A 26,404-nucleotide genomic window follows, 5' to 3' on the forward strand; every position below is an offset into this window, starting at 1 on the left:
TTAGGGAGGTACAATTAAGAAGAGGTATCAAGTTAAGAATCCTCTGCAGGGAGCATTCATAACATAGTAGAATTTTCCTGCCTCGGGCAACTGACTGTGTGGAGTTTGCACATTCTCCCCGTGTCTGCGTGGGTTTCCTCCGGGTGCTCCGGTTTCCTCCCACAGTCCAAAGATGTGCAGGTCAGGTGAATTGGCCATGCTAAATTGCCCGTAGTGTTAGGTAAGGGGTAGATGTAGGGGTGTGGGTGGGTTGCACTTCGGCGGGGCGGTGTGGACTTGTTGGGCCGAAGGGCCTGTTTCCACACTGTAAGTAATCTAATCTAATCTAATCTAATCTAATCAGTTTGAGGAAGCATAACTTGGATCTCAAACCAATATCCCTTAATTTAAATAATGGCAATTACAGTGGCCTGATGGAAGAGCTGGGAAAATAGATCAAGGGGAAACTCAGTGGATGAGCAGTGGCAGCCATTTAAGCAAATATTTCATTATGTTCAACAAAGATTTCAAAAAGTAAAACCAAAGGATAAGTCATCTGTGGCTGACAAATGTGGTCAAAGAGACTACCTGATTCAAAACTAAGGCATCCAAAGCAGCATAGATGAGTTGTTGGCCAGATGATTGGGAATTTCTTTTTAGGAACTGACAGCGGATGACTAAAAAGTGAATAAAGAAGGAGAAACTTGATAATTAAAGTAAATGGTCAAGAATCATAAAATCAAACAGTAAGAGCTTCTATGGGCATATGAAAAGAAAGCGAGTAGATAAAGCAAATGTGTGACATTGGTGGATGAAACATACATTATAAGAGAAAACAGGGAAATGGCAAATGATTTAAACAAATACTTGGTATTGATAATCATGGTTGAAATGATAAACATCCCAAAGGTGTCAGATAAGTAAGATGCTGATAGGAGAAAAGGTCTTGTAACAGTCTATCCCAAGTAACAAAATATTTGACAAACTAATAGGACTCAAAGACAGGTAATTTACAAGGAGCTGATGGCCCGCATCCTTGGGTTTTAAAGGAAGTAGCTGCAGAGATAGTGGAGTCAACAGGCTGGAGGCTGGAAGAACCCAACATGCCAGGCAGCATCAGGAGGTGCAGAAGTCAACATTTTGGGTGTAGCCCTTCTTCAGGACCTCATAAATTTTCTGGAAGGTTCCAGCAATTAAAAAACTACCAGTATGACACCCTTGTTCAAAAGAGAGGTTGACTAAAAGCAGAAAACTATAGATTATAGATATAATTGTTGAGAAAATGCAAAGATTATTGAGCAATCTGTTGACATGCTCATTACCACCTAGAAGGAAAGGACAGCAAATCCATGTCAACACCAGTCCCTGCATATTCCCCTCCATGCCACTCACCATTCTGACTTGGAAATATACTGCCGTTTCTTAACTGTTGTGAGTCAATATCCTGGAACATGCTCCGTAACAGCATTGCTGGCGTGCCTGCATATGGATTCAAAAAGGCAATTGACTGCAACTTTCTCAAAGGAAAGTAGGGATGGGCAATAAATCTGGCCCAATCAGCAAAGCCTACATCTAGTCAAAGAATAAATTAACAGTCAGAGTGTAAAACAAGGTTACCGATTCATTACAGGCCATTTTGGGTTACTATGGTGGTAACCCTTCCCTCTGTGGTAGGGGCCAGGTAATCTAACGCTGCTAACACCAACACGTCCTGAATAGACAAATCTCTGGAATAGACTTAAACAATCTCTTACATCACAATGGAGGATAGAGGTTAGAGGTTATGGCTCAGAGCCTAGTGGAGTTCTGCCAAGACATCAATCTGGACTCTTCCTTATCACTTCAGTTTGCATCCAAAACATTGAATCTGTACTAGCTTCAGTCAATGTTAGCCATTAGACACTCTGCATCCATCAGAATATGAAACATAAATTAATGATATGAAATGAAGATTACATATCCACACAATGAAATTATAGTATGTGATTATGTAGTTATTAATCTGGCAGGTTATTGAAGATGATTGCAGCTTTAAATCAGGGGAATCATAATATCTCAAAATAAAGCTTCTTATTTAAATAATTAAAAATATTTGATCTGCAAGTATGCATTAGGAACGAGTGCATTTCAATCATTCTGGTCGCTAATCTCTAATTGTGTTGTGAAACAGGATATGGTTTGTGTTTCAGTCTAACTCAATTAGACTGGTTTTCATAGTAAATAATATTTAGCAAATGATATGCGGTGAACTGATTTAATACTTAATTCCATTCAACATAGTAAAACAGATTTTCGCTTCAGTAAAACCAGACCACACTAGCAGACATTATCCACGTGAGATGTTGTTTATATTTCAAATAATATCATGAGTAAGACACTTAAAACTCTCATAGTTATATCGGAGCATTCCCCAATCTTGAATCAATTTGATCTGATATTTGAAATTCTGGTTTAGTTTCCATGTACTACTATTATTAGTTTAACCAACTAGATGGCAAACATTGATTAAGCAGAATGAAGATAAATATTTGAAACAGTGGAAGGTCTGTAATTATGGGGAGACAATGGGGTAGGAGGGTTCGATGGAGATTGTTCCAAGAAAGAACCAGTGTACAGAGGAACCTCGATTATCCGGCATTCGATTATCCAAGTATTGGATTATCTGGAAGAATTCAAGGTCCCGATGCTTGGCTATAAATGACGTTATCCAGCATTCAATTCAATCAACTGTGTGAAATACTCCCTGCCCCTGTCCTTCGGATAATCAAGGCTTCTCTCTAAATATGACAGACTGAACAATTCCTTGGAACCCTGGTCTCGGTGTTAATACATTTTTATGTTTAGGAATGCAGAGCTTGAAATTGGACCCAGGCCTTAGCATAGAGCAAGTAAGATTGGATTCACAGCCCTCTTTTATCACCATGCAGATAGTGATCAATTCATTTTCACTGACCTTGTGTGGTCAACCAAAAGCATGTTTCATTCCTACTGTTTTCTAGCCCTTTATTTTGTGAATCAAAGAAACCACAATTTCAAAATAAATGTCAGACAATGTTGATATTTCCAATAATCCCATTATTACCTATGGCCGTCAGTGGAGCACCAAAAACATTCTTGTTAAAACCACAATTTTTAGTCTTGACTTTTAGAAGGCATTTGGACAAGTAAATTGGATAAACTTGCAGAAGAATGGCCAAGTAGTACAATTGTAATACTTCAAAATGCTTGGGTATCAGACATTGTTTTTAAAAGAAATGTTTGGAGAGGATTTCTAAGGCTTTGCATTAATTGCAAAAGGGTTAATTGTGATTTTTTTTGTTTGATTAGAAGATGGTGGCAGAATCCTTAAGGTCAGCAGGGATTTCTTCTTTGTCTCAGATTTTCAAGAGCCGTTGATGAAATTGACTGGCAAACTCTGCTCCTCCAAGTTTGAAAATCTCCACTGGAACCCCATCTGCTCCTGCAGCTGTTCCATTCTTCATGTGCCCGATAGAGCTTTCAATATCTGTCACATTGATGGGAGCCCAAGATCATCTTTGATGGGGGGGAGGGGGGGGGAGGGCTTGGGGATTTCCTCAATCATCTTCTTGTTGACGATTGAATCGCAGTTTAGGAATTCTTTGCAATGTTCTTTTTATCAGAGGCTGATGCTTTCTCTGTCTCTCAAAAGAATTCCATTCTTATTCTATACCAGTTTGAAGCCAAGTTCTGTATATTGCTTTGGTGGCACTGAAGAAACCCCAGGTGATGTGTTTGTTGCAACTCCTTACCTTTCTCAGTCCATCATTAGTTCTTGATTTCTCTCATTCTTCTTGTAACTTTGCCTTTGCTGTTTGATGATTCCTCCTCTTTGCCTCATTCATAATGTTATTTGCTAGGCACAGAGAGCTTTCCTCTTCTAGTTGATGAAGTCTTGGATGGTGTGGTCATTCTCATTAAACCAGTCTTGGTGTTTCCTGGTCTTGTAATCAATGATTTCTTCACAGCTTGAAATGGGGTCTTTCCAGATTTCCTCCATTCCATTAAAAGTGGGAATTTGGTGAAGACATTATTGGAAGTTTGCTAATCTGCTTGACTCGGCAAACTGCTCAATATTGAATTGTTTCTTCATTTTCAGCTGCTTCTGGTAGAGTTTGATGGACATTGAGAAGTGGTTGAGTCAGTGTTCTATCTAGCAATCGGCAGTACTGTTCATCGCTGTGGTAATGAGGACATCCCTTAGGTCTTGGGTTTGATCAATGATGTAGTCAATCATGTGCCAATGCTTTGCTTGTGGATACTTCCAAGAAGACTTAAACTTGCCTTTTCAGCAGAACAATGTGTTTCTGATGATCAGCTGATGTTTTGCACATGTAGTGAGCAGGAGATTCCCATTAGTTTTGCATATCCCAATTCCTTCCTTTCCGATGGTTAATTTCCAGAGTTGGGTGTCATTTTCAACCCTGGCATTGAAGTTCCTAAGCAGGATAATTTTGTTTTCCTTAGGGATGTTGTTAAATATGGTTGTCCAGGGTGGAGAAGCTTTCTTTGGACTTACCTATGGCATCAAGGGTTGGAGCATACACTCAGGAATATATTAATGATTTGAATGAAGGAATTGAAGGCATTGTTGTTTGCAGATAACGCAAAGAGGTGGAGGGACAGGTAATGCCGAGGAAGTGGGAAGGCTGCAGAAGGACTTGGACAGGTTAGGAGAGGGGGCAGAAAAGTGGCAGATGGAATACAAAGTGGGAATGTGTAGGGTTATGTACTTTGGTGGGAAGAATAGAGACATAGACTTTTTTCTTAAATGGGGAAAGGCTTTGGATATCTGAAGCATTAAGGGCCTCGGGAGTCCTAGTTCAGGATTCTCTTAAGGTTAACATCTACGTTGAGTTGGCAGTTAGAAAAGCAAATGTAATGTTAACATGCATTTCAAAAGTGCTGGAATACAAGAGCAGAAATATATTGTTGAGGCTGTAAGGCTCTGGTGAGACTGCATTTGGAATATTTTGAGCAGTTTTGGACCTTGTATCTAAGGAAGGATTGCTGGCATTGATGGTAGTCCAGAAGACTTTTCCAAGAATGAACCCAGGGATGAAGGACTTATCAGATGAGGAACAGCTGAGGACTTTGGGTCTGTACTCGGTGGAGTCTAGAGGATGAGGGAGGATATGATTGAAACTTACAGAATACTGAGAACCCTAGATAGAGTGGACATGGAGAAGATGTTTCCACTATTAGGACAGACTAGAACTTGAAAGGACAGTCTCAGAGTGAAGGAGCAACCTCTTACAACTGAAATGAGGAGGAATTTCTTTAGTCAGAGGGTGCTGACTTTGTGGAATACAATACCACAGAGGGCTTTGGACACTAAGTCATTGAGTGTATTTAAGACAGAGATAGATAGGTTATTGATTAGTGAAGGGTTCAAGGGTTATGGGAAGAAGGCAGAAGAATGGGTTGAAAGCCATCTGCTCCAACCCCCAACTTCACCATCAAACCAGCAGACAAGGGGGTGCAGTGGTAGTTTGCCGCACTGATCTCTAACAGCTGAAGCCAGATGTCAATTTGAAGACCCCTTGTCCTACCACCCCCTAGGAATTCTTTGCAATGTTCTATCTATCAGAGGCTGATGCTTTCTCTGTCTCTCAAAAGGATTCCATTCTTATTCTATACCAGTTTGAAGCCAAGGGTGTTAGTTCTGTATATTGCCTTGGTGGCACTGATCATGACCTCACTTCCCATCACCAAACCATCAACTCCCAAACCATACACAACCTCATCACCTCAGGGAATCTCCCACCCACAGGCTCCTACCTCATAGTTCAGGAACCCCGCACTGCACTAATCTATCTCCTACCCAAGATCTGCAAGCCTGTCTACCTTGGCTGACCTATCGTCTCAGCCTTTTCCTGCCCCACCGAACTCATCTCCACTTACCTCGATACTGTTCTACTGTTCTACCCTCCCCCCCCCACCTCCCCCCCGGTTCATGAACTCCCCACATACGTCCTGGACACTATCCACGCCCTCCATCTCCTCCAAGACGTCTGTTTCCTCAGCCCCAAATGCTTCATCTTCATCATGGACATCCAATCCCTATACACCTCCAACTGCCATAAGCAGGGCCTCCAAGTCCTCCATTCCTAATATCCCAACCAGTACCCCTCCACTGACACCCTTATTCATTTGGCCAAACTAGTCCTTACTCTCAAGAATTTCTCCTTTAAATCCTCCCACTTCTTCCAGATGGATGGAGTAGCCTTGGGCACCCGCATGGGCCCCAGCTATGCCTGAATGTTTGTCGGGTACGTGGAACAGTCTATCTTCCACAGTTACCCCAGCACCATTCTCCACCTTTTCCTCCGCTACATTGATGATTGCATTAGTACCACCTTGTTCTCCCATGAGGAGATTGAACAGTTCATCAACTTCACCAATTCATTCCACCTCAACCTTAAATTCACCATCTCTGACACTTTTCTCCTCTTCCCGGATCTCTCCAACTCTATCAACGGTGACCGACTCAACACTGACATTTTCTGAAAACCCTCCAACTCCCACAGCTACCTGGATTACACCTCCTCCCACACTGCCTCCTGCAAAAATGCTATCCCTTATTCTGAATTCCTCCACCCCCACTGCAACTGTTCCCAGGAGGACCAGTTCCACCACAGAACACACCAGATGGTCTCTTTCTTTAAAGACCACACTTTCACCTCCCAGTGGTTGATGATGGCCTCCAGCTCATCTCATCCACATCTCGCCCCTCTGCCCTCGAGCCCCACCCCTCCAACCGCAACAAGGACAGAACCCCCCGGTCCTCACTTTCCACCCCACCAACTGTCACCATTTCTGCCACCTACAAACGCACCCCACCACCAGGGATATGTTTCTCTCCCCACCCCTATCTGCTTTCCATAAAGACCATTCCCTCCGTGACGACCTCATCAGGTTCACATCCCCCACCAACCCACCCTCCCCTCCTGGCACTTTCCCCTGCCACCACAGGAATTGCAAAACCTGTGCCCACACCTCCCTCCTCAACTCCATCCAAGGCCCTAAAGGAGCCTTTCACACCCAACAAATTTTCACTTCTACTTCCACACATGTCATTTACTGTATCCTTTGCTCCCGATGCAGTTTCCTCTAAATTGGGGAGACAGGACGTCTATCTGCAGAGCGCTTCAGAGAACAACTTATGGACACCCGCACCAATCAACCTCACCACTCCGTGACCAAATATTTTAAATCCCCCTCCCACTCTGCTGGGGACATGTAGGTCCTTTGCCTCCTTCATCACCACTCCCTTACTACCCAACGCCTGGAGTAAGAATGCCTCATCTTCCACCTCGGGACATTCCAACCTATTGGCATCAATGGAAATTTCACATTTCCTCATTTCCCCTCCCCCCACCTTACCCCAGTTCCAACCTTCCAGCTCAGCACCGCTCTCATGACCCGTCCCATCCATACATCTTCCGTCCCACCTATCCGTTCCACCCTCCCCTCCAACCTATCACCTTCATCCCCACCTCCATCCACCTATTGCACTTTCAGCTCCCTTCCACCAAGCCCCACCTCCCTCCCATTTATCTCTTCACCCTCGAGGCTCCCAGTCTCATTCCTGATGAAAGGCTTTTTCCCTGAAATGTCGATTTTCCTTCTCCTCGAATGCCTGACCTGTGGTGCTTTTCCAGCACCACACTCTTGACTGAAAAACATATCAACCATGATCAAATGGTGGAGCAGATTTGATATGCTGAATGGCCTCATTCTGCTACTACATCTTATTGTCTTATGGCCTTCCTTCCTGGGGAGGGCATCCTTCCTCAAAGCCGGCATGGCTTCCAACCAAACAGTGAACATGATTTTCACTGCTCGGGAACGCCAAGAGAAATGGCAGGAACAATACCAACCATGGTCTACATTGACTAGTGGCCTTTTGACTCAGTCTATTGCGAAGTGCTCTGGAAAATCTTGTCAAAGATTGGCTGTCCAGTGAAATTCATCAATGTTCTCCATCTCCTTCATGACAAGGTGTCATTGATGGTCTTCACTGAGGATCATATGCCAAAATTATTGAAGTCAAGTCATGGTCAAACAGAGATGTATCATTGCAGCCAACTGCTTCTCTATCTTCACATCACCATTCTTGATCTTGTCAAGCCAGGCTTCCTAGTAGGGTGAACATTGCCTACAGAATGGACAGAAAATGTTTCAACCTCAACTAGTTAAAACCAAGAAGAAAATTACAGCCAACCTTACTTGTCAAACCTCAGTATGCTGACAACAATGTCGCCGTTGCTCTCTGAGAAGAGAATCTTCAACCCTCACTTAATGCCTTTGCGGAAGCATACTGAAGAATTGGTCTCAGCCTCAATCTCCAGAAGACTCAAATCCTTTGCCAGCCTATTCCAGGTCAAGTTTCATTCCATGCCACAAATTAAGATCAGTGGAGAAATCCTCCCTGACATAGAACATTTCCTTTATCTGGGAAGCTACCTTTTAGCTAAGGCTGACGTTGATTTTTAACATCACACCCAATCTTTGAGTTCTGTCATTGGGCACCTCAGCTTAAGAGAGAGTCTTCAATCACCATGACATTTGTGCTAATACCAAGATTCTTGTGTAAAAAGCAGTCATCCTTCCAACTCTTCTAGATGACTCTGAGACTTGAACTACATAAAACCAAGGCACTTGAAAAATACCATTAACGCTGTTTGAATTATATTCTCCACATCATTTGTGAGGACAGGTGTGCTACCATCCTTAGAGCAGCCAATAACACCAGTATTGAGGGCATGATCATCTGAAAACAACTTCGCTCGGCCGGCCACCTGCTTAAGATTCCTGAGTTCTCTCTACCAAAGCAAATCATCTTTGCCCAGCTCAAGGAAGGTACTCGATCGAGACGAGGACAAAGGAAATGGTTCAAAGACTTCCTGAAAGCTTCCTCATGAAATACAGGGCAGTGTATTGTCAACACATAGGGGACTGCTGTTCAGAAGGAACTGTCTTGGAGGAAGTTCCCGCATGAAGGGACACAATTCCTTGAGAAAATCCATCAGCAAGAGGAAGTATGGAAAAGGAACTGGAGAAATTAATACCAGTGATTTCAAGGTCAAGGATCAATCCCACCTATTGGAAACATTTGCCAAGTGAGTGGTTGGAGATATGGCTCTATGATCCAGCTCATCAGCTACACAAGGACTCATTGAACCCATGACCAGTGACACTGAATTTCCTTGGGAGACAATCATACTCATTAGTGGGAGATTAATATAATAAGAAATATCTCTCGATGTGGAATAGTAATCCCTGCTTTGCAAGCTGTCTCCATTGCTCCGGATGTGGTTTCCTCTACATTGGGGGGACAGGACATCTATTCGCAGAGCGCTTCAAAGAATATCTTTGGGACAACCGCACCAACCAACCACACCGCCCTGTGGCTAAACACTTCAAATCCCCCTCCCTCCGCCAAGAACATGCAGCTCCTGGGCCTCCTCCATCACCACTCCCTAACCACCCAACGCCTGAAGGAGGAACACCTCATCCTCGGCCTCAGGACTTTCCGACCCCACTGCATTAATGTGGATTTCACCAGTTTCCTCATTTCCCCTCCCCCCTAACTTATCCCAGTTCCAACCTTTGGTACTGCTCTCATGACCTGCCCTATCTGTCCATCTTCCTTCCTACCAATCCGCTCCACCCTCCTGTCTGACCTATCACTATCACCCCCCACCTCCATCCATCTCTCACACTCTCTGCTACCTGCCCCATCCCCCTCCCATTTATCCCTCCACCCCCTCGGCGCACAGCCCCATTCCTGATGAAGGGCTTTTGCCCAAAACGTTAATTCTCCTGCTTCTCAGTGTGGTGCTGCCTGACCTGCTGTGCTATTGCATCACCACACTCTTGACTCCAACAGAAAGGAGACTAAATAGGAAAACCATGTAACAGATAGAATGGAGAGTTTCAAGCTGAGAGGTGGGTTTAGATGTGATTGACAAATAGACACAAACTGAAAGAAAAAGCAGATAGAATTAAAAAGAGGAAAACGTTGAATTTTAATGAGGAGAAAATGAGAATTTCTCTCAGGAAGAATTCAGATTTTTTCCAGTTTGGCAGAAAAAGAGACAGCTGCATTTGGAAGGACAGTATGAGTTGGGAATGAAATTCAAACTTCCGGAAAGCATTGTGAATCATGCAGAAACGCTCAGAGCTGGCCATACCTTGAACCAATATGTTATTAGATGCTCAGCTGAAGAATATCTCTAGAAATCCAGGATTTGTGACCTGTGGGAGAAAGGATTCTTGAGAGTGTGCCTCACTGATGATAGAAGTATGGATGAAACTTGGGGGTGAGGGCTGTTGGAGAGTGTGGTGCTGGAAAAGCACAGCCAGTCAGGCAGCATCCGAGGAGCTGGTGAGGACTGGGGAGGGATGGGGTTGGGGGGCGCGGTGCTATCCTTCTGTCCCCCTTGGCCCACAAGCCTCATTCCTCTTGAAGGGCTTATCCTCGAAACGTCGATTCTCCTGCTCCTAGGATGCTGCCTGAGCTGCTGTGCCTTTCGAGCACCACACTCTCATTTCTCCAGCATCTGTGGTCCTCACTTTCTCCGAGGTGACAGCTGTTGTCAGTTAGGACTCCTGATATACCCTGAATGAATAACACCAGCAAATTGTGAATGGTGTGATTACTTAATGCCATTCTTGAATTATTGTATGGACTATTTAAAGTGAAATTTACTCTTTTATTCATGCTATCATTTTCATGTTAAGCCATATGTAATACATGTTGGTTGTGATTCATATCAATATAAACGTTCCAAACCGTGGAATCTTGTTGATAATTTCACCATTTGGGATATTCAGTAAATGTAATTATTTTGGTTCCAAGACTCCCCACGGGAATCATAGCACACCTTTGTATGGGAAGTCAAATTCTCTGAGATTTAGCAGTAGGATTGATAATGTCAATTAGATGTTCCATGGGAATGAGACTGTGAAGTTGCTGCGAGAAAATCCTTTTTTGCAATTTTAGCAGAAAGGTCAAGGAAAGCATAAGCAGAGTTTCTGCATTAGCGACAAGATAAGCCGAATAGGATTAGGCAGCTAATAGATCAGTCAATGAATCTTAGTATAATACAACCATACAGAAGGAGACCATTCAGCCCATCATGTCTGTGGTGACACTTTGTAAAAACTACCTAATTAGTCCTTTTACTCCTGGTCATTGCCCATAGATCTGCAAACCTATCCTTGAGAAATAGCTTTCCAACATTCTTTTGATTGTCATATTAAATCTGCACCCAACCCCCCATAGAGAGAGGCTTCTAAATCATTGAATGATTGTGACACAGAAATAGGTCATTTAGCATGTTGTGTCCATTCTGCCATTTGATGGAGCAGTGCAGCAAGTCTCACTCTCTCACTTTTTTTCTGTAGCATTGAAATAAATCGTTCTCTTTAATTCCCCTTTGACAACAATGAGTGAATTCTCCTTGACAGCTTCTCCGGAAGAGCATTCCAACTACTCACTTTGGAAGAAGGTTTGCCCTCATGTCATTGTTGGAACTTTTACTAGTCACTTGGAAGTTGTGTACCCTTCCATCAATGCGATCAGTTTCTTCTTAACTACGTTGCTCATTTTGCACATGATTTTAAACAGCTCCATCAAAACTCTTCTCAACCTTCTCTTCTTAAAAGTAGAAATCTCATGAAATTTAAGAACATAAATATATAAGAAATAGAAGTCAGAGTTCTTGATCTTTCAAGCCTGCCTTGCCATTATGCTAGATCATGGCTGATTTGACCAGGCCTCAGTTCTTCTACAGTTAGTGAATCAGTGTAATAATCACAATCAGTGAAGATAGACAACAACACCTCCTCCATGATAATCCTCAACACCAGCGCCCTACAAGATGTGTTCTCAACCCCCTATTGTACTCCCTGTACGCCCATGACTGTGTAGCCAAATTCTGTATGAACACCATCTACAAATTTGATGATGATACCACTGCGGTAGGCCAGAATACAAATTACAATGAGTCAGAATACAGGAAGGAGATAGAGTGCTTGATGTCAAGGTGTAATGATAACAATGTCTCTTTCAATGTCAGCAAAACAGAAGATCTGATCATTGACTCCAGGAAGAAAGTAGGAGGACACACCCCTTTCTACAGAAATGGAGCTGAAGTGGAGCGGATCAAGAGAGCCAGGTTTCTCGGAGTGACAATAATCAATAATCTGTCCTGGACCTCCCATGTGGGTGTGATGGTCAAGATGCCTCTTCTTCCTCAGTGGCTTAGGAAAGTCAGCATGTCCATAAGGTTCCTCACCAACATTTGCAGATGCACCAGACATGGCAGTCTATCCTGGTGCATAATGGCTTGTTATGGCTGTAAGAAACTACAGAAAGTTGTGAGCAGAGCCCAGACCATCATCAAAGTCAAACTCATGGGCCTTATCATAGAATCCCTACTGTCTGGAAACAGGCCATTTGGCCCAACAAGTCCACACCAACCCTCCGAAGAGCATCCCACCCAGACCCATTCTCTTAAGCTTTCCCCTGAATAATGCACCTAACCTACACATCCCTGAACACTATGGCCAATTCACCTTTCACCAATCCATCTTTAGACTGTGGGAGGAAACCAGAGCACCTGGAGGAAATGGGGAGAATGTGCAAACTTCACACAGACAGTCACCTGAGGCTAGAATCAAACCCGGGTACCTGGTGCTGTGAAGCAGAAGTGCTAGCCACTGAGCCACGATGTCGTTCCAGACTTATATATCCTCATGTATTGTATTCGCTATGTTTTCGATTCTTTTCTCAGTCAATGTTATCTTGTGCCCCCTTTTCACCTTCCTGATTTCCTTCTACAGTAAACTCCTGCATCCCCTTAAAATTTCCAGGAATTTCCTTGAACCCAGCTGCCTATGCTTCCTTTTTTCTGGTCAAATCCTCAATATCTCCTGTAATCCAGGATTCCCTATTCCTGCCAAACTTGCCCTTCACCCTCATAGGGACATATAGATAGACCTTGAACTCTAGCTATCTCACTTTTAAAGGCCTTCCACTTGCCGGAGGTGCTTTTGCCTGTAAACAAACTACTCTTGCAAGCTCCTGTCTAATTCCATCAAAATTCTCTTTGCCCCAATTTAGAATGTGAACACATGGACCAATTCTGTCCCTCTCCATAACTGTTTTGAAATTATTAGAACTATGGTCACTGGTTCTAAAATGTTTCTTATGATCAGCTCAGTCACCTGTCCTGCCTTATTTCCCAAGGGTAGATCAAGTTTTACCCCTTCCTGAGTAGGGCCCTCTATGCACTGTTTAAGGAAACTTCCCTGAACACACTTAACAAAACCCACCCCATCTAAGCCCTTAATGCTATGACAGTTCCAGCCTGTGTTAAGAAAATTTTAGTTGAGCCTGTTGGTGCATGTGTTCATGCTTCTGTATCTTCTGCCGAACAGAAGAGGTTGGAAAAGAGCATTACCATTTGGGTGGGGTTTTCGATGATGCTGGCAACCTTTCCATGGCAACGAGAAGTGCAAATGGAATCCATGAATGGGAGCTTGACTTTCATGATGGTCTGGGCTATGCTCACAACTTTATGTAGTTTCTTACAGCTACAGCAAGCTATTATGCACCAGGATAGAACATCATGTCTGGTGCACCTGCAAATGAGGAAACCGGAGCAAACCCACACAGAAACGGGGAGGATGTGCAAACTCCACATAGACAGTCGCCCGAGGATAGAATTGAACCCAGGTCCCTGGCACTGTGAGGCAGCAGTGCGAACTACTGAGCCAACGTGTTGCATTCTTCTCATAGAGTGTGCTGGGTGAATGGAATGCACTGCCAGCAGTGGTAGTAGAGTCAAGGGCATTTATGCGACTCTTGGATAGGTACATGGATGATAGTAAAATGAAGGGTAGTGTAAGATATTGTGTTATGAGCTCTTGTGTTATAGGTTATCTTTATTAACTCACTCACAGCTCACTTTATTCATTAATACCAAGTTCTTGTTCATTCATTCATAACCCTTTATTATCCAGTTATTTACCTTAACATGGGCTCATTCATTAATTCATAAAACCACAGTATGTTTTACTATCCAAATTTAAAACAACCCTTTCTAATCAAAACAGCCCTTTCAAACCTATTACTGCATTTTCATAACTTATCAGCCCTTGCTACAAGCAATGTTTACCTCTGAATAAGTGTAGCATACAGAACAATTCCACCCCCCTCAAGTCTCTACAAAACATTATAATATAACCACCTGATGAAGGAATGGCACTCCGAAAGCTAATGTGTTTCCAATTAAACCTGTTGGGCTATAACTTGGCGTTGTGTGATTTTTAACTTTATAATATTAATCAATCCTTACCATCCATCTCCTGGAATGAATAGGTTCCCCATATAGTAAGTACCTGTTATGTACCTTTTACACAGTGAGAGACCATAATGACCTCCTCAGGAGACAGACATGTGCTGCAACCAATAGGGTACCCTTTGTTGTCCATGAACCGAAAAACTATGCCATGTTCTTCACAGCCTGCAACACATTATCAATGAGGATGAGCATCTCGCCAAGACATTCCCCATACTTCCACTTCTCATCTTTAAATAACCACCAAACCTCAAACAGATCATTGTTCGCAGCAAATTGCCTGGCTTTCAGGACAATACCATACAAACTTGTCAGGACAGAAGCTGCAAGACATGTCAGTGTGTTGACACATGGGGATACGTCCTACCATGTACATGGTAGGTACTCATGTGACTTGGTCAACGTTGTCTATCTCATACACTGCAGGCAAGGATGCCCTGAGGCATGGTACATTGGCGAGACCGAGCAGAGGCTGTGGCAATGGGTGAATGGACACTGCACAACAATCAACAGACAGGAGTGTTCCCTTCCAGTCAGAGAACACTTCAGCGGTCTGGGACATCCAACCTCCGACCTTCGGGTGACCATTCTCCAAGGTCGACTTCGGGGCAGGCAACAATGCAAAGTGGCCGAGCAGAAGATGATAGCCAAGTTCGGATCTCATGGGGCTGGCCGCAACCAGGACCTTGGGTCACACACACACACACACACACACACATTTGTGGGGTGAATTTGAACTTCCAGGATTATTTTTTATTTTGCTTAAAAACTGCATGAATCCATGTAAGATTCTATGAGCCCTTTTTTAGATTAGAATCAGTCTGAACATTGGGGCACAGACAGCCTCACACGGGGCACCTCACACACTCAGTGCATTCTCTGGACCAACGTGACACCTATTGTTAAATTTAACTTGAGAATGTAATTTTAAGAAAGCTCCGGAATTTACATATAAAAGAACTGAAGCCAGCATAGTCATTCCAAAAGATGAGAGACTTGACAAGCAATCCAGTCTTTTTCAATATAAATTTTGGTTACATCACACTGTAAACTTTTGCTATAAATTCTGTGTCTTAAGATGCTATACTCCATAACTACCTGATGAAGGAGCAGCGCTCTGAAAGCTAGTGCTTCCAAATAAACCCGTTGGACTGTAACCTGGTGTTGTGTGATTTTTAACCTTTGAACTGGTCCATTATCCCATATGAAACTAACTGACAAAACATGAAATTGCAAAAATGAATGAAACTCATACCAGCAAATAGTATATAAACCTCACAACCCAGCTGCAGTAATCAGTTTAATATCTTTTATTATTTTATTAAGTGCATAAAGGCCGAGTATCTTTACCAACAATTACTGGTTTAAAAGACAAAAGGGCTAACACCTCCTAATTATGCAAGCAGACTGGACAGACACTCTTTATTCCATCAGAAGTAGCAGCCAGCATTTAGATCATTTTAATCCATCTCCTGTCTCACAGAACAGAAGCCTTTCAAACCATTGTGTAATATAGATTTTAAAAATGTAACACCATAGTAATGGAATTTTATGTGTGTAAGAACTGTGTTCAAAGGAACTCTTGTCAGAACTGTTCTTCAGGATTCTACTGCTGTCTCAAACTTGTGCTGTGATTGTGGAATAAAAGACTATTTTCGCCCCTCACCTATTCCAGTCATTATTTGAACATGATCCCACAGTATCATGTTTGATCTTAGAGCAGGGCTGAAGGGCCTGTACAGTGCTGTATTGTTCTCTGTCCTATGTTCTATGTTTATATAGGACATTTATAGTGAGTTAGTTTGGAAGCTAGAAGGCAGGACAAGCAGAGTAGGAATCTCAGGTTTGCAACCAGTGCCATGTGCTAGTGAGGCTCAGAATAGAGAGCGAGTGCAGCTGAACATGTGGCTGCAAGGCTGGCGTAGGAGGGAGGGTTTCAGTTGTGTGGACCATTGGGATACCTTCTGGGAAAGATGGGACCTGTACAAGAAGGACAGGTTGTACCTGAACTCTAAGGGCATCAACATGGGTGACACAGTGGCACAGTGGTTAGCACTGCTGCCTCGCAGCGCCAGAGACCCGAGTTCAATTCCTGCCTCAGGCGACTCTCTGTGTGGAGTTTGCACATTCTCCCCGTGTCTGCGTGGGTTTCCTCTGGGTGCTCTGTGGTTTCCTCCCACAGTCCAAAAACGCGTAGGTTACGTGAATTGGCCATGCTAAATTGCCTGTGGTGTTAGGTGAAGGGGTAAATGCAGGAGAATGGGTTGTGCTTCGGCGGGTCGGTGTGGACTTGTTGGGCCGAAGGGCCTGTTTCCACACTGTGCTCTTTGGGAGGGTTTAAACTAGATTGGCAGGGAAGTGGGAACCTGAGCTATAGATCAGATCTTGGAGTAGGTAGTGGACAGTCAGATACAGCTTGCAGAGAGTCTGTAAAGAGGGATAGGCACTTGATAATGCAAAAGTGCAGTCAGTGTGATGAGTTGAAATGTGTCTATTTTAAGGCAGGAAGTAACAGGAGAAAGTGAGGACTGCAGATGCTCGAGATCAGGGCTGAAAATGTGTTGCTGGAAAAGCGCAGCAGGTCAGGCAGCATCCAAGGAGCAGGAGAATCGACATTTCAGGCATGAGCCCTTCTTCACGATTAACGAGTTATCACCTTCATTCCCCTAAGCTCCCCTACGTTAAGAAGTAACAGGAGTAAGGTTGATGAACTCAGAGCATGGATCAGTACTTGGGAACTATGATGTTGTGGCTATTCTGGAGACTTGGATGTCACAGGGGCAAGAATGATTGTTAGATGTTCCAGGGTGTAGATGTTTAAAAAGGAATGGCTGGAGGTAAAAGCATTGTTAATCAGGGTCAGTATCACAGTTGCAGAAAGGGAGGTCATCGAGGAAGATTTGAGTCACTATGAGCGAAAGTCAGAAACAGGAAAGGAGCAGTCACTTTCTTGGGAGTTTTATACAAACCCCCAATAGTGACAGAGACATGGAGGAACAGAGTGGCAGACAAAGTTTGGAGAGGTGCAGAAGTAACAGGATTGTTGTCATGGGTGACTTCCCTAATATCAATTGGAACCTCCTTAGTTTAAATAGTTTGGATGAAACAGTTTTTTGTTGGGAGTGTCCAGGAAGTGTTCCTAACTCAGTATGTAGATAGGCTGACTAGAGTGGAGGCCATATTGGATTTGGTCCTTGGCAATGAACCGTGCCAAGTGTTAGATCTCTTGGCGGGAGAGGATTTCAGTGATAGTTATCACAAGACCCTGACCTTTACTATAGTCATGGAGAAGGATAGGAACAGACAGTTTGGGAAAATACTTAAATGGGGGAGAGGTGATTACAATGATATTAGGCAGGAACTGGGGCACCTAAACTGGGAACAGATGTTTTCAGGGAAATACACAACAGAAATGTGGAGGTTGTTTAGGAAGCACCTGCTGATAGTGCTGGACAGGTTTGTCTCACTGAGGCAAGGAAGGGATGGTCGGGTGAAAGAACCTTGGGTGACAAGGGATGTGGAACATCTTGTCAAGAAGAAGAAGGAAGCTTACTTAAGGTTGATGAGGCAAGGATCAGTCAGCGCTCTAAAGGGTTACAAAGTAGCCAGGAAGGAACTGAAGAATGGACAAAGGAGACTTAGAAGGGAGCATGAAAGAACTTTAGTGGATAGGATTAAGGAAAATCTTAAAGCATTCTATGTAAGGAACAAGATGGCAAATCAGGGACAGCAGAAGGAACTTGCACCTTAATGAATACTTTGCTTCTGTATTCGCTACTGAGAGGGATCTTGACATTTCTGAGGACAGTGTGAAATAGACTGAAATGCTCAAATGTTAAGAAGGATGATGGGGTGAAAATTTGTAAAACATAAGGATAGATAAATCCCCTGTGCCAGACAGGATATACCTAAGGTTATTACAGGAAGCAAGGGAAGAGATTGCTGCACCTTTGGTGATGATCTTTGTGCCCTTTCTGTCAACTGGAGTAGTGCAAGATGATTGGAGGGTGGCAAATGCCATTCCCTTGTTCAAGAAAGGGAATAGGGATAATACTGGGAATTACAGACCAGTCAGTCTTACATCTGTAGTGGTCAAATTGTTGGAGAGAATTCTGAGAGACAGGATTTATGATTACTTGGAAAACCATAGTTTGATTAGAGATAGTCAGCATGGTTTTGTGAGGGGAAGGTTATCCCTCACAAACCTCATTGAATTCTTTGAGGATGTGACAAAACACATTAATGAAGATAGAGTAGTGAATATGGTGTACATGGATTTTAGCAAGACGTTTGATTAGGTTCCCCACGGTAGTCTTATTCAAAAATTAAGGAGGCATGGGATACTGGGAAATCTGGCTGTCTGGATATAGATTGGTTGGTCCATAGAAGACAGAGGGTGATAGTAGATGAAAAGTATTCAGCCTGGAGCTCGTTGATCAGTGGTGCTGGGACCTCCGTGTTTTGTGATTTTCCTAAATGAGGAAGTGGAAGGGTGAGTTCATAAGTTTGCCAATGACACAAAGGTTGGTGGAGTGGTGGGTAGTGTGAAGTGCTGTGGTAGGTTGGAATGGGACATTGACAGGATGCAGAACTGAGCTGATAAGTGGCAGATGGAGTTTAACCTGGAAAAATGTGAAGTGATTCAATTTGGAAGGTGGAAATTGAATGCAGAATACAGGGTTAAAGGCAGGATTCTTGGCAGTGTGGAGGAACAGAGGGATCTTGGGGTCCATGTCCATAGAGTCCTCAAAGTTGCCACCCAAGTTGATAGAGTTGTTAAGAAGGCGTGTGGTATAGAACATAGAAGAATACAGCGCAGTACAGGCCCTTCGGCCCTCGATGTTGCACCAATCAAAGCCCACCTAACCTACACTAACCCACTATCCTCCATATACCTATCCAATGCCCGCTTAAATACCCATAAAGAGGGAGAGTCCACTACTGCTACTGGCAGGGCATTCCATGAACTTACGACTCGCTGAGGGAAGAACCTACCCCTAACATCAGTCCTATATCTACCCCCCCTTAATTTAAAGCTATGCCCCCTTGTAATAGCTGACTCCATACGTGGAAAAAGGTTCTCACTGTCAACCCTATCTAACCCCCTAATCATCTTGTACACCTCTATCAACCCCTAAACCTTCTTTTCTCCAATGAAAACAACCCCAAGTGCCTCAGCCTTTCCTCATAGGATCTTCCTACCATACCAGGCAACATCCTGGTAAACTTCCTCTGCACCCGTTCCAGTGCCTCCACATCCTTCCTATAGTATGGCGACCAAAACTGCACACAATATTCCAGATGCGGCCGCACCAGAGTCTTATACAACTGCAGCATGACCTCAGGACTCCGAAACTCAATTCCTCTACCAATAAAAGCCAGTACGCCATATGCCTTCTTCACTGCACTATTTACCTGGGTGGCAACTTTCAGAGATCTGTGTACATCTCTGCTCTTCCACACTACCAAGTATCCGACCATTAGCCCAGTAATCCATCTTTTTGTTACTCTTACCAAAGTGAATCACTTCACACTTAGCTACATTGAACTCCATTTGCCACCTTTCTGCCCAGCTCTGCAGCTTCTCTATATCCCGCTGTAACCTGTCATATCCTTCCTCACTGTCTACAACTCCTCCGACTTTCGTATCATCCGCAAACTTGCTCACCCAACCTTCTAACCCTTCCACCAGGTCATTTATAAAAATGACAAACAGCAATGGTCCCAAAACAGATCCTTGCGGAACACCGCTAGTGACGGCACTCCAAGATGAACCTTTGCCATCAACTACTACCCTCTGTCTTCTTCCAGAGAGCCAATTCCTAATCCAAACCTCCAACTCACCCTCAATGCCATATCTCTGTATTTTCTGCAGTAGCCTACCATGTTGGCTTTCATTAGCAGGAAGATTGAGTTTAAGACCTACGAGGTTACGCTGCAGCTCTAAAAAGTCCTGGTTAGACCACACTTGGAATATTCTGTTCAGTTCTGGTCGCCTCATTATAGAAAGATGTGGAAGCCTTAGAGAGGGTACAGAGGAGATTTAGCAGGATGCTGCCTAGACTGGAGGGCATGAAGAAAGGTTGAGGGAGTTAAGGCTTTTCCCATTAGAGCAAAGAAGGATGAGAGGTGCCTTGATAGAGGTGAACAAAATGATGAGAGGCATGGATAGAGTGAATAGCCAGAGACTTTTTTCCAGAGAGGAAATGTGAGGGCATAACTTTAAGGTGATTGGAGGAAGGTTTAGGGGAGATGTCAGAGACAGGTTCTTTACACAGAGAGTGGTGGGTGTGCGGAATGCACTGTTAGCAGTGGTGGTAGAGTTAGATACATTAGGGACATTTAAGCGACTCTTAATAGGCATGTGGAAGATAGTACAATGAAGTGTATGTAGGTTAGCTTGACCTTAGAGTAGGATAAAAAGTCAGCAAATTATTAAGGGCCGAAGGGCCTGTACTGTGCTGTACTATTTTATGTTCTATGTTCTATGTTGAACGTTGGTGAGGCTACATTTGGAGTATTGTGTTCTGTCCTGGTCACCTTGTTATCAGAAGAATGTTATTAAATTGGAAAAGAGTGCAGAAGAAATTTACAAGAATGTTGCCTGGACCTAGTGGTCTGAGTTATAGGGAGAAGTTAGACAAGCTAGGACTTTTTTCTTTAGAATGTAGGAGACTGAGGGGGAACCTTATAGAGTTGTATAAGATCATGAGTCCTGGAGGGGCTAAATGCCTCAGTCCTTTTCCTAGGGTTGGAAAAACGAGGACTAGGGGTCATGATTTTAAAGTTAGAGGGGAAAGAATAAAAGGGAATCCAAGGGGCAACTTATTTACACAGAGGGTGGTGTGCATATGGAATGAGCTGCTGGCAGAAGTGGTTGAGGCACTTTTCAAAGGCATTTGGACGAATAGATGGATAGAAAAGGATTAGAAGTATATGGGGCAAATGCAGGGAAATGGGGTAGCAGAGATGGACATTTTGGACCACTTTAGGCCAAAGGGCCTGTTTCTGTGCTGTAGGACCTTATGACTCTAAGAAAAGCATTTTCCCTGCCATTATTAGATTTCTGAATAGACGTCTCTAACTTCAAATAATGTTGATCTTGTTAATACTAAGCAATGTTAATATTGCTTAATGTACCTGTGGTGCAGCTGTAACCTTGTATGCCTCACTCTGTGCAAGCACCCTATGATCTGTATGTCCTTCTTTGCTATATTCTGCCTGTATTGCTTGCAAAACAAAACTTTTCACTGTACTCAGGTAAACATGATGATTTAAATCAAATCAAATCAAATCAAAGTTAGACAACAGGTCGGGTCTTGCTCTCTGGCTCCTAGTGGTCATTAACCACAAAATTTGAAAAGCCTCAACTGAAGAATCGCAGCCATAGCAACCTCCTGGGAGCACATACTGGAGCTGAACAGCCGAATGGATTATACTGTGACCACAGTCTGTCATTCTGGTGCGAGTTGTGTAAAAATGGAAAAGACCGCGCAAAGTATAGATTGCTTTGAAATTTCCTGTGAATAGAGTACTTTTGCAGCAGGTCTCTAGGTAGTTTCTCTTTATGTGAGAATAGAACTTGTTGAATATAAGGTTAAGGGAGCAGCAAATACGACAATGAACTGTTTCAGAGGGAAAAAGTAGTGAAAAGAAAAGTAACTCTTGGGAGTGATTGCATTGACCGTGCTGGACCTCCATTGTGAAATATGCAAAATAGTTGCATCAGTGTATCCCATTCGTCAGTTTTCCTAGATTTTCCTTCTGAGTTGAACCATGGGGTTTTGTTGCCCTTTCACCTTCCATGTCTCCAGTAGGCCCTCCTTCACAAGCTGAAGATCCTTTACTCATAATGTCCCCATTGTGTGATTGCTGCAAATGGGACTTTTTTACTGTGGGATATGGGCGTTGCTGGCTAGGCCAGCATAATGGCCCCACCCTAAGAGTAGCATGAGGCTGGAATCACATGTTAGGCAGTAATGCCTAAACAGCATTTGTGGGTTTTTCTGACAATTGACAATCGATCATCATTAGACTCTTAATTGCAGATTTTTATTGAATTCAAATTCCACCTTTTGTCGTGGTTGGGATTTAAACTTGAATCCCCAGAAAAATTACCTGGATCTCTCGATTAACAGTCCAGTGATAATACTGTAAGGTCATTGCTTCTGCCAACACATTGCCACTGGCTCATGTTTTTGGAAACTGCCAAGTGCATATAGATAAAGGAATCATTTATTGACGACTCAGGGGTATGTGCTCCTCAATGACATTAGCCCATGTACTCTCCTGTCACTGGGTTGAGCTGGTGGTCATGCTTTTCTCTGAGGGAGTTCACTCTTATCCATGAGCAGCCAGCCTCTCAATGACAGTGTGGGGGACAGGGGGAGGGCAAAAAATGTGGGGATGGATGGTGGATTGATGCAAGGCAAAACTATTAGTTACAGCTGAATAAGTGGAGACAAACACGCAGCCATCTGACTGGTGTTACATCAGATATTCTCTGAGGATCAGGGAACGATGAGGCTGTGCTTCTCCAGGGAGGCTGTCAGAGCTTTCTGCCACCTTGTGCAACAAAATCTGTGACCTATTGCCACTGCGTAGCATGTTACCGTCAAGGTCATTGTAGCCTCCAGATTCCATGCTGCAACAGAGGGGTCAGTATCATCAGTCAATTTGCAGTCCATGTAATTGTTAAGCAAGACCATATTTGCTGGAGTGGATATTCTCAGCAGGTCCCCATGGATGTGTGGAAGCAACTAGTATAACCGTACGGCTTGCTCACATTGTAGGATTCTCTAAGCTACTGATTGTTGAATGTCACACTGCAAGCATCTCTATGCAGGTTAAAATGGAGGTGCAAGAGGGGACAGGCTTGTGGATCAGTGGGTCTTGTACGTGCCTCTGAGCCAGATGCTCCGGGTTCAAGTCCCACTCCAGCATGTGATGGCCACAGAAGGTAGGTTCATAACATGGTCACATATGATTCAGTATTGAGGTTCACCAGTGGCAGGCAGTCACAGTAAGAGAGATTCTCAGTCAGTGACAGGATGGAACCTTGACTATTGCCATCCTTTGCTCCAGACTATGATATATGCACCTTGTCACGACAATCCAGACCTCTCTAAATAAACTGTAACACCATCTTCAAAATGGTGCAAAAGTTGGTTCTGGACTGTCTGTCTCACTTGCAGTATTTCCACCAGTATCAAGGTGAGGATATGGGATATAAATGGCTTATTGGAATTTTGGAAAGCAGAGTGGAAATCCCAAGATACCAGGTTGCAAATGGAAAAGCGGCAACAATTGGCAAACATGCTCCGCCAGCAAACGGTAACTGGAGCAGAACTGCAGGCGTGAGCTGAAAAGTGAGACTGTAACAATGAAGGTGAGAAAGACCATAGAAATACAGTGGAGGCTGGGTAGAATTTCACTTTACTAAAGAGAAGACTGGCCTCTAACTAGATAGGTGCTACATTCTGCGGAGGGAATAGAAAACAGAATATAAAGTACTTTGGATTCAATTAAAATGGAAGGAACAACAGTAATCTGTCTATGACATCCAAATCAGCACAGCAGAGAAGAATAGTCATAAATTTAACCAGAAATATCTTACAAAAATGGTTGGATCGGATAAATAATAAGATTTGGAAGGACATCACTTGGGAGAAACACAAGCAGCCCTTGCAGCCAGAATATTTAAACAATAAATTAGCACATGGAAAGGAATAATTCCACATTCTGCCATGTGTGGAAATATTTGCAAAGCAGCTTTTAAAATTTTAGGTATCCTGTTAACAGTATATTCCCCCTTTCCATCTCCTCTCCAATCCATCACATTTTTCACAAAGTAAACAGTTTGCTAACAGAATATCACTCATCAGTTGCCAGATTCACTGAGTGCAGGATATGTACTCATACTCTGCCATCTTCACCAAGCAACATATTAAGCTCAGTATAAATGAAGACGTTATGCGTAATTAAGTAAATGTTGCACAGATGATATATTCAGGATGCTTACGCATTATTCATGCTCTATTAATTAAGCAGTCTCTGAAGCCAATTGATAACTGTCTGTGGATTGAGGGATTTTTCCATTTCTATGAATGAGAAAGCAGGAAACCTATTTGCTTCTTTGATGTCTAAATAACACAGGAGATGCTAATAAAATATTTCATTTCAGTGAATGCACAGTACTGTTTATGTGGATTAGATTGATCCAGTGCTTTCTACTGGGCAAGTTTGCTGTCAGGCTCAAGTTAGCATGTTCCTGCAGCATATGGGATTAAATGTTTTTGTTGCACTCATTCTTGTGTTCTGGTCTGAGAACACCCTGGCAAGACTACAAAGCACCAGACAGTAGAGTAAGGGTATTGTGTATCCATGCCAGGTCACTGCGCTGTATGAGCTTCTGCTCATGATGAAGATTGCGGCCATCAGCCTCTTATAGCAAACTAGAGGAAAACCACTTCCTGGTCTAACTGTGAGACTGTCTAATGGTTAATAAGATATAGTTTATTGCATGTTAGAAATCAGTTTACAGATTACACTGGATATGATAAATATTGTTACAAAGACTTATAGTGGAACCAGATGGTCGATCTCACACTTTTAAGATCCAAAACTGTTCTGCTTACAAGACAATTTGGCATCATCATTTGGCACTCATCAGTATTAGGAGAAAGTGAGGACTGCAGATGCTGGAGAGTCAGTGTCAAAAGATGTGATGCTGGAAACATACAGCACGTCAGGCAGCATCTGAGGAGCAGGAGAGTTGACATTTCTGGCATAAGCCCTTCATCAGGAATTTGTTGGGGGTCAGTTGGTGTGGTGGGACATAGTTGGTGGTGGGGGTGGGGCTGAGGGGAAGGTAGGCGGAACAGTGATATGTCGATGCACTTGGGAGATAATTGTGATAGGTAAGTCGGGGGGGTGGCATGGAATGAATAGGTGGAAAGAAAGATGGACAGGTAGGACAGGTCAAGAGGGTGGTGCTGACTTAGAGGGTTGGATCTGGGATGAGGTGGGGCCAGGGGAAATTTGGAAACTGATGAAGTCAATGTTGATGCCATGTGGACGAAGGGTCCCAAGGCAGAAGATGAGATATTCTTCCTCCAGTTGGCAGGTTGCTTGGATTTGGTGGTGGAGGAGGCCCAGGGTTTGCATGGCCTTGGGGAGTGGGAGGGGGAGTTGAAGTAGTCAGCCACAGGATGGTGGGGTTGTTTGGTGCGTGTGTCCCAAGGATGTTCCCTGAACTGCTCCATGAGTTGGTGTCCTGTTTCCCTGAGAACATCTATTGCTCTCAATGTGGTCTCCTCTACATCTGGAGACAGGACATCAACTCACGGAGTATTTCTGGGAACATCTCTGGGATACATGCACGAAACAACCCCACTGCACTGTGGCCAGCCACTTCAACGGTCCCTCCCACTCCCTCAAGGACATACAAGTCTTGGACCTTCTTCACTGCCAAATCAAAGCCACTCACCAACTGGAGGAAGAACGTCTCATCTTCCATCTCAGGACCCTACATCCACACAGCATCAACATTAACTTCACCAGTTTCCAAATCTCCCCTTCCCGCACCTCGTCCCAGATTCAACCCTCGAACTTGGCACTGTCCTCTTGATCTATCCTATTTGTTCAACTTCACTTCCACCTATCTGCTCCACCCTCCCCCACCGACTTATCACAGCCATCTCCTACCTGCACCTACCTATCATCATCCCACCCATCTTCCCCCCTCCTCACCTCACCCCCAATATATCTCTCAGCCCCCTTCCCCTCCACATTCCTGATGAAGAACTTATATCCGAAGTGTTGACTCTCCTGCTCCTCGGATGCTGCCTGAACAGTTTGTGCTTTTCCAGCACCATGCTTTTGGCCTCAGTGTTAACCCTTTCTGACCCATACACAACAAAGCAAATTTTAGAATCCAGAATTGGGAGCCACTGTTGAAAATTCAATGATTGTCTATTTGAAATAAAGATGAGGTAGTTTTTCTTCTCTCAATGACCTTAAATATTTTTAAG

Source organism: Chiloscyllium punctatum, chromosome 16 (assembly GCF_047496795.1).
Source record: "Chiloscyllium punctatum isolate Juve2018m chromosome 16, sChiPun1.3, whole genome shotgun sequence".
NCBI lineage: Eukaryota > Metazoa > Chordata > Chondrichthyes > Orectolobiformes > Hemiscylliidae > Chiloscyllium > Chiloscyllium punctatum.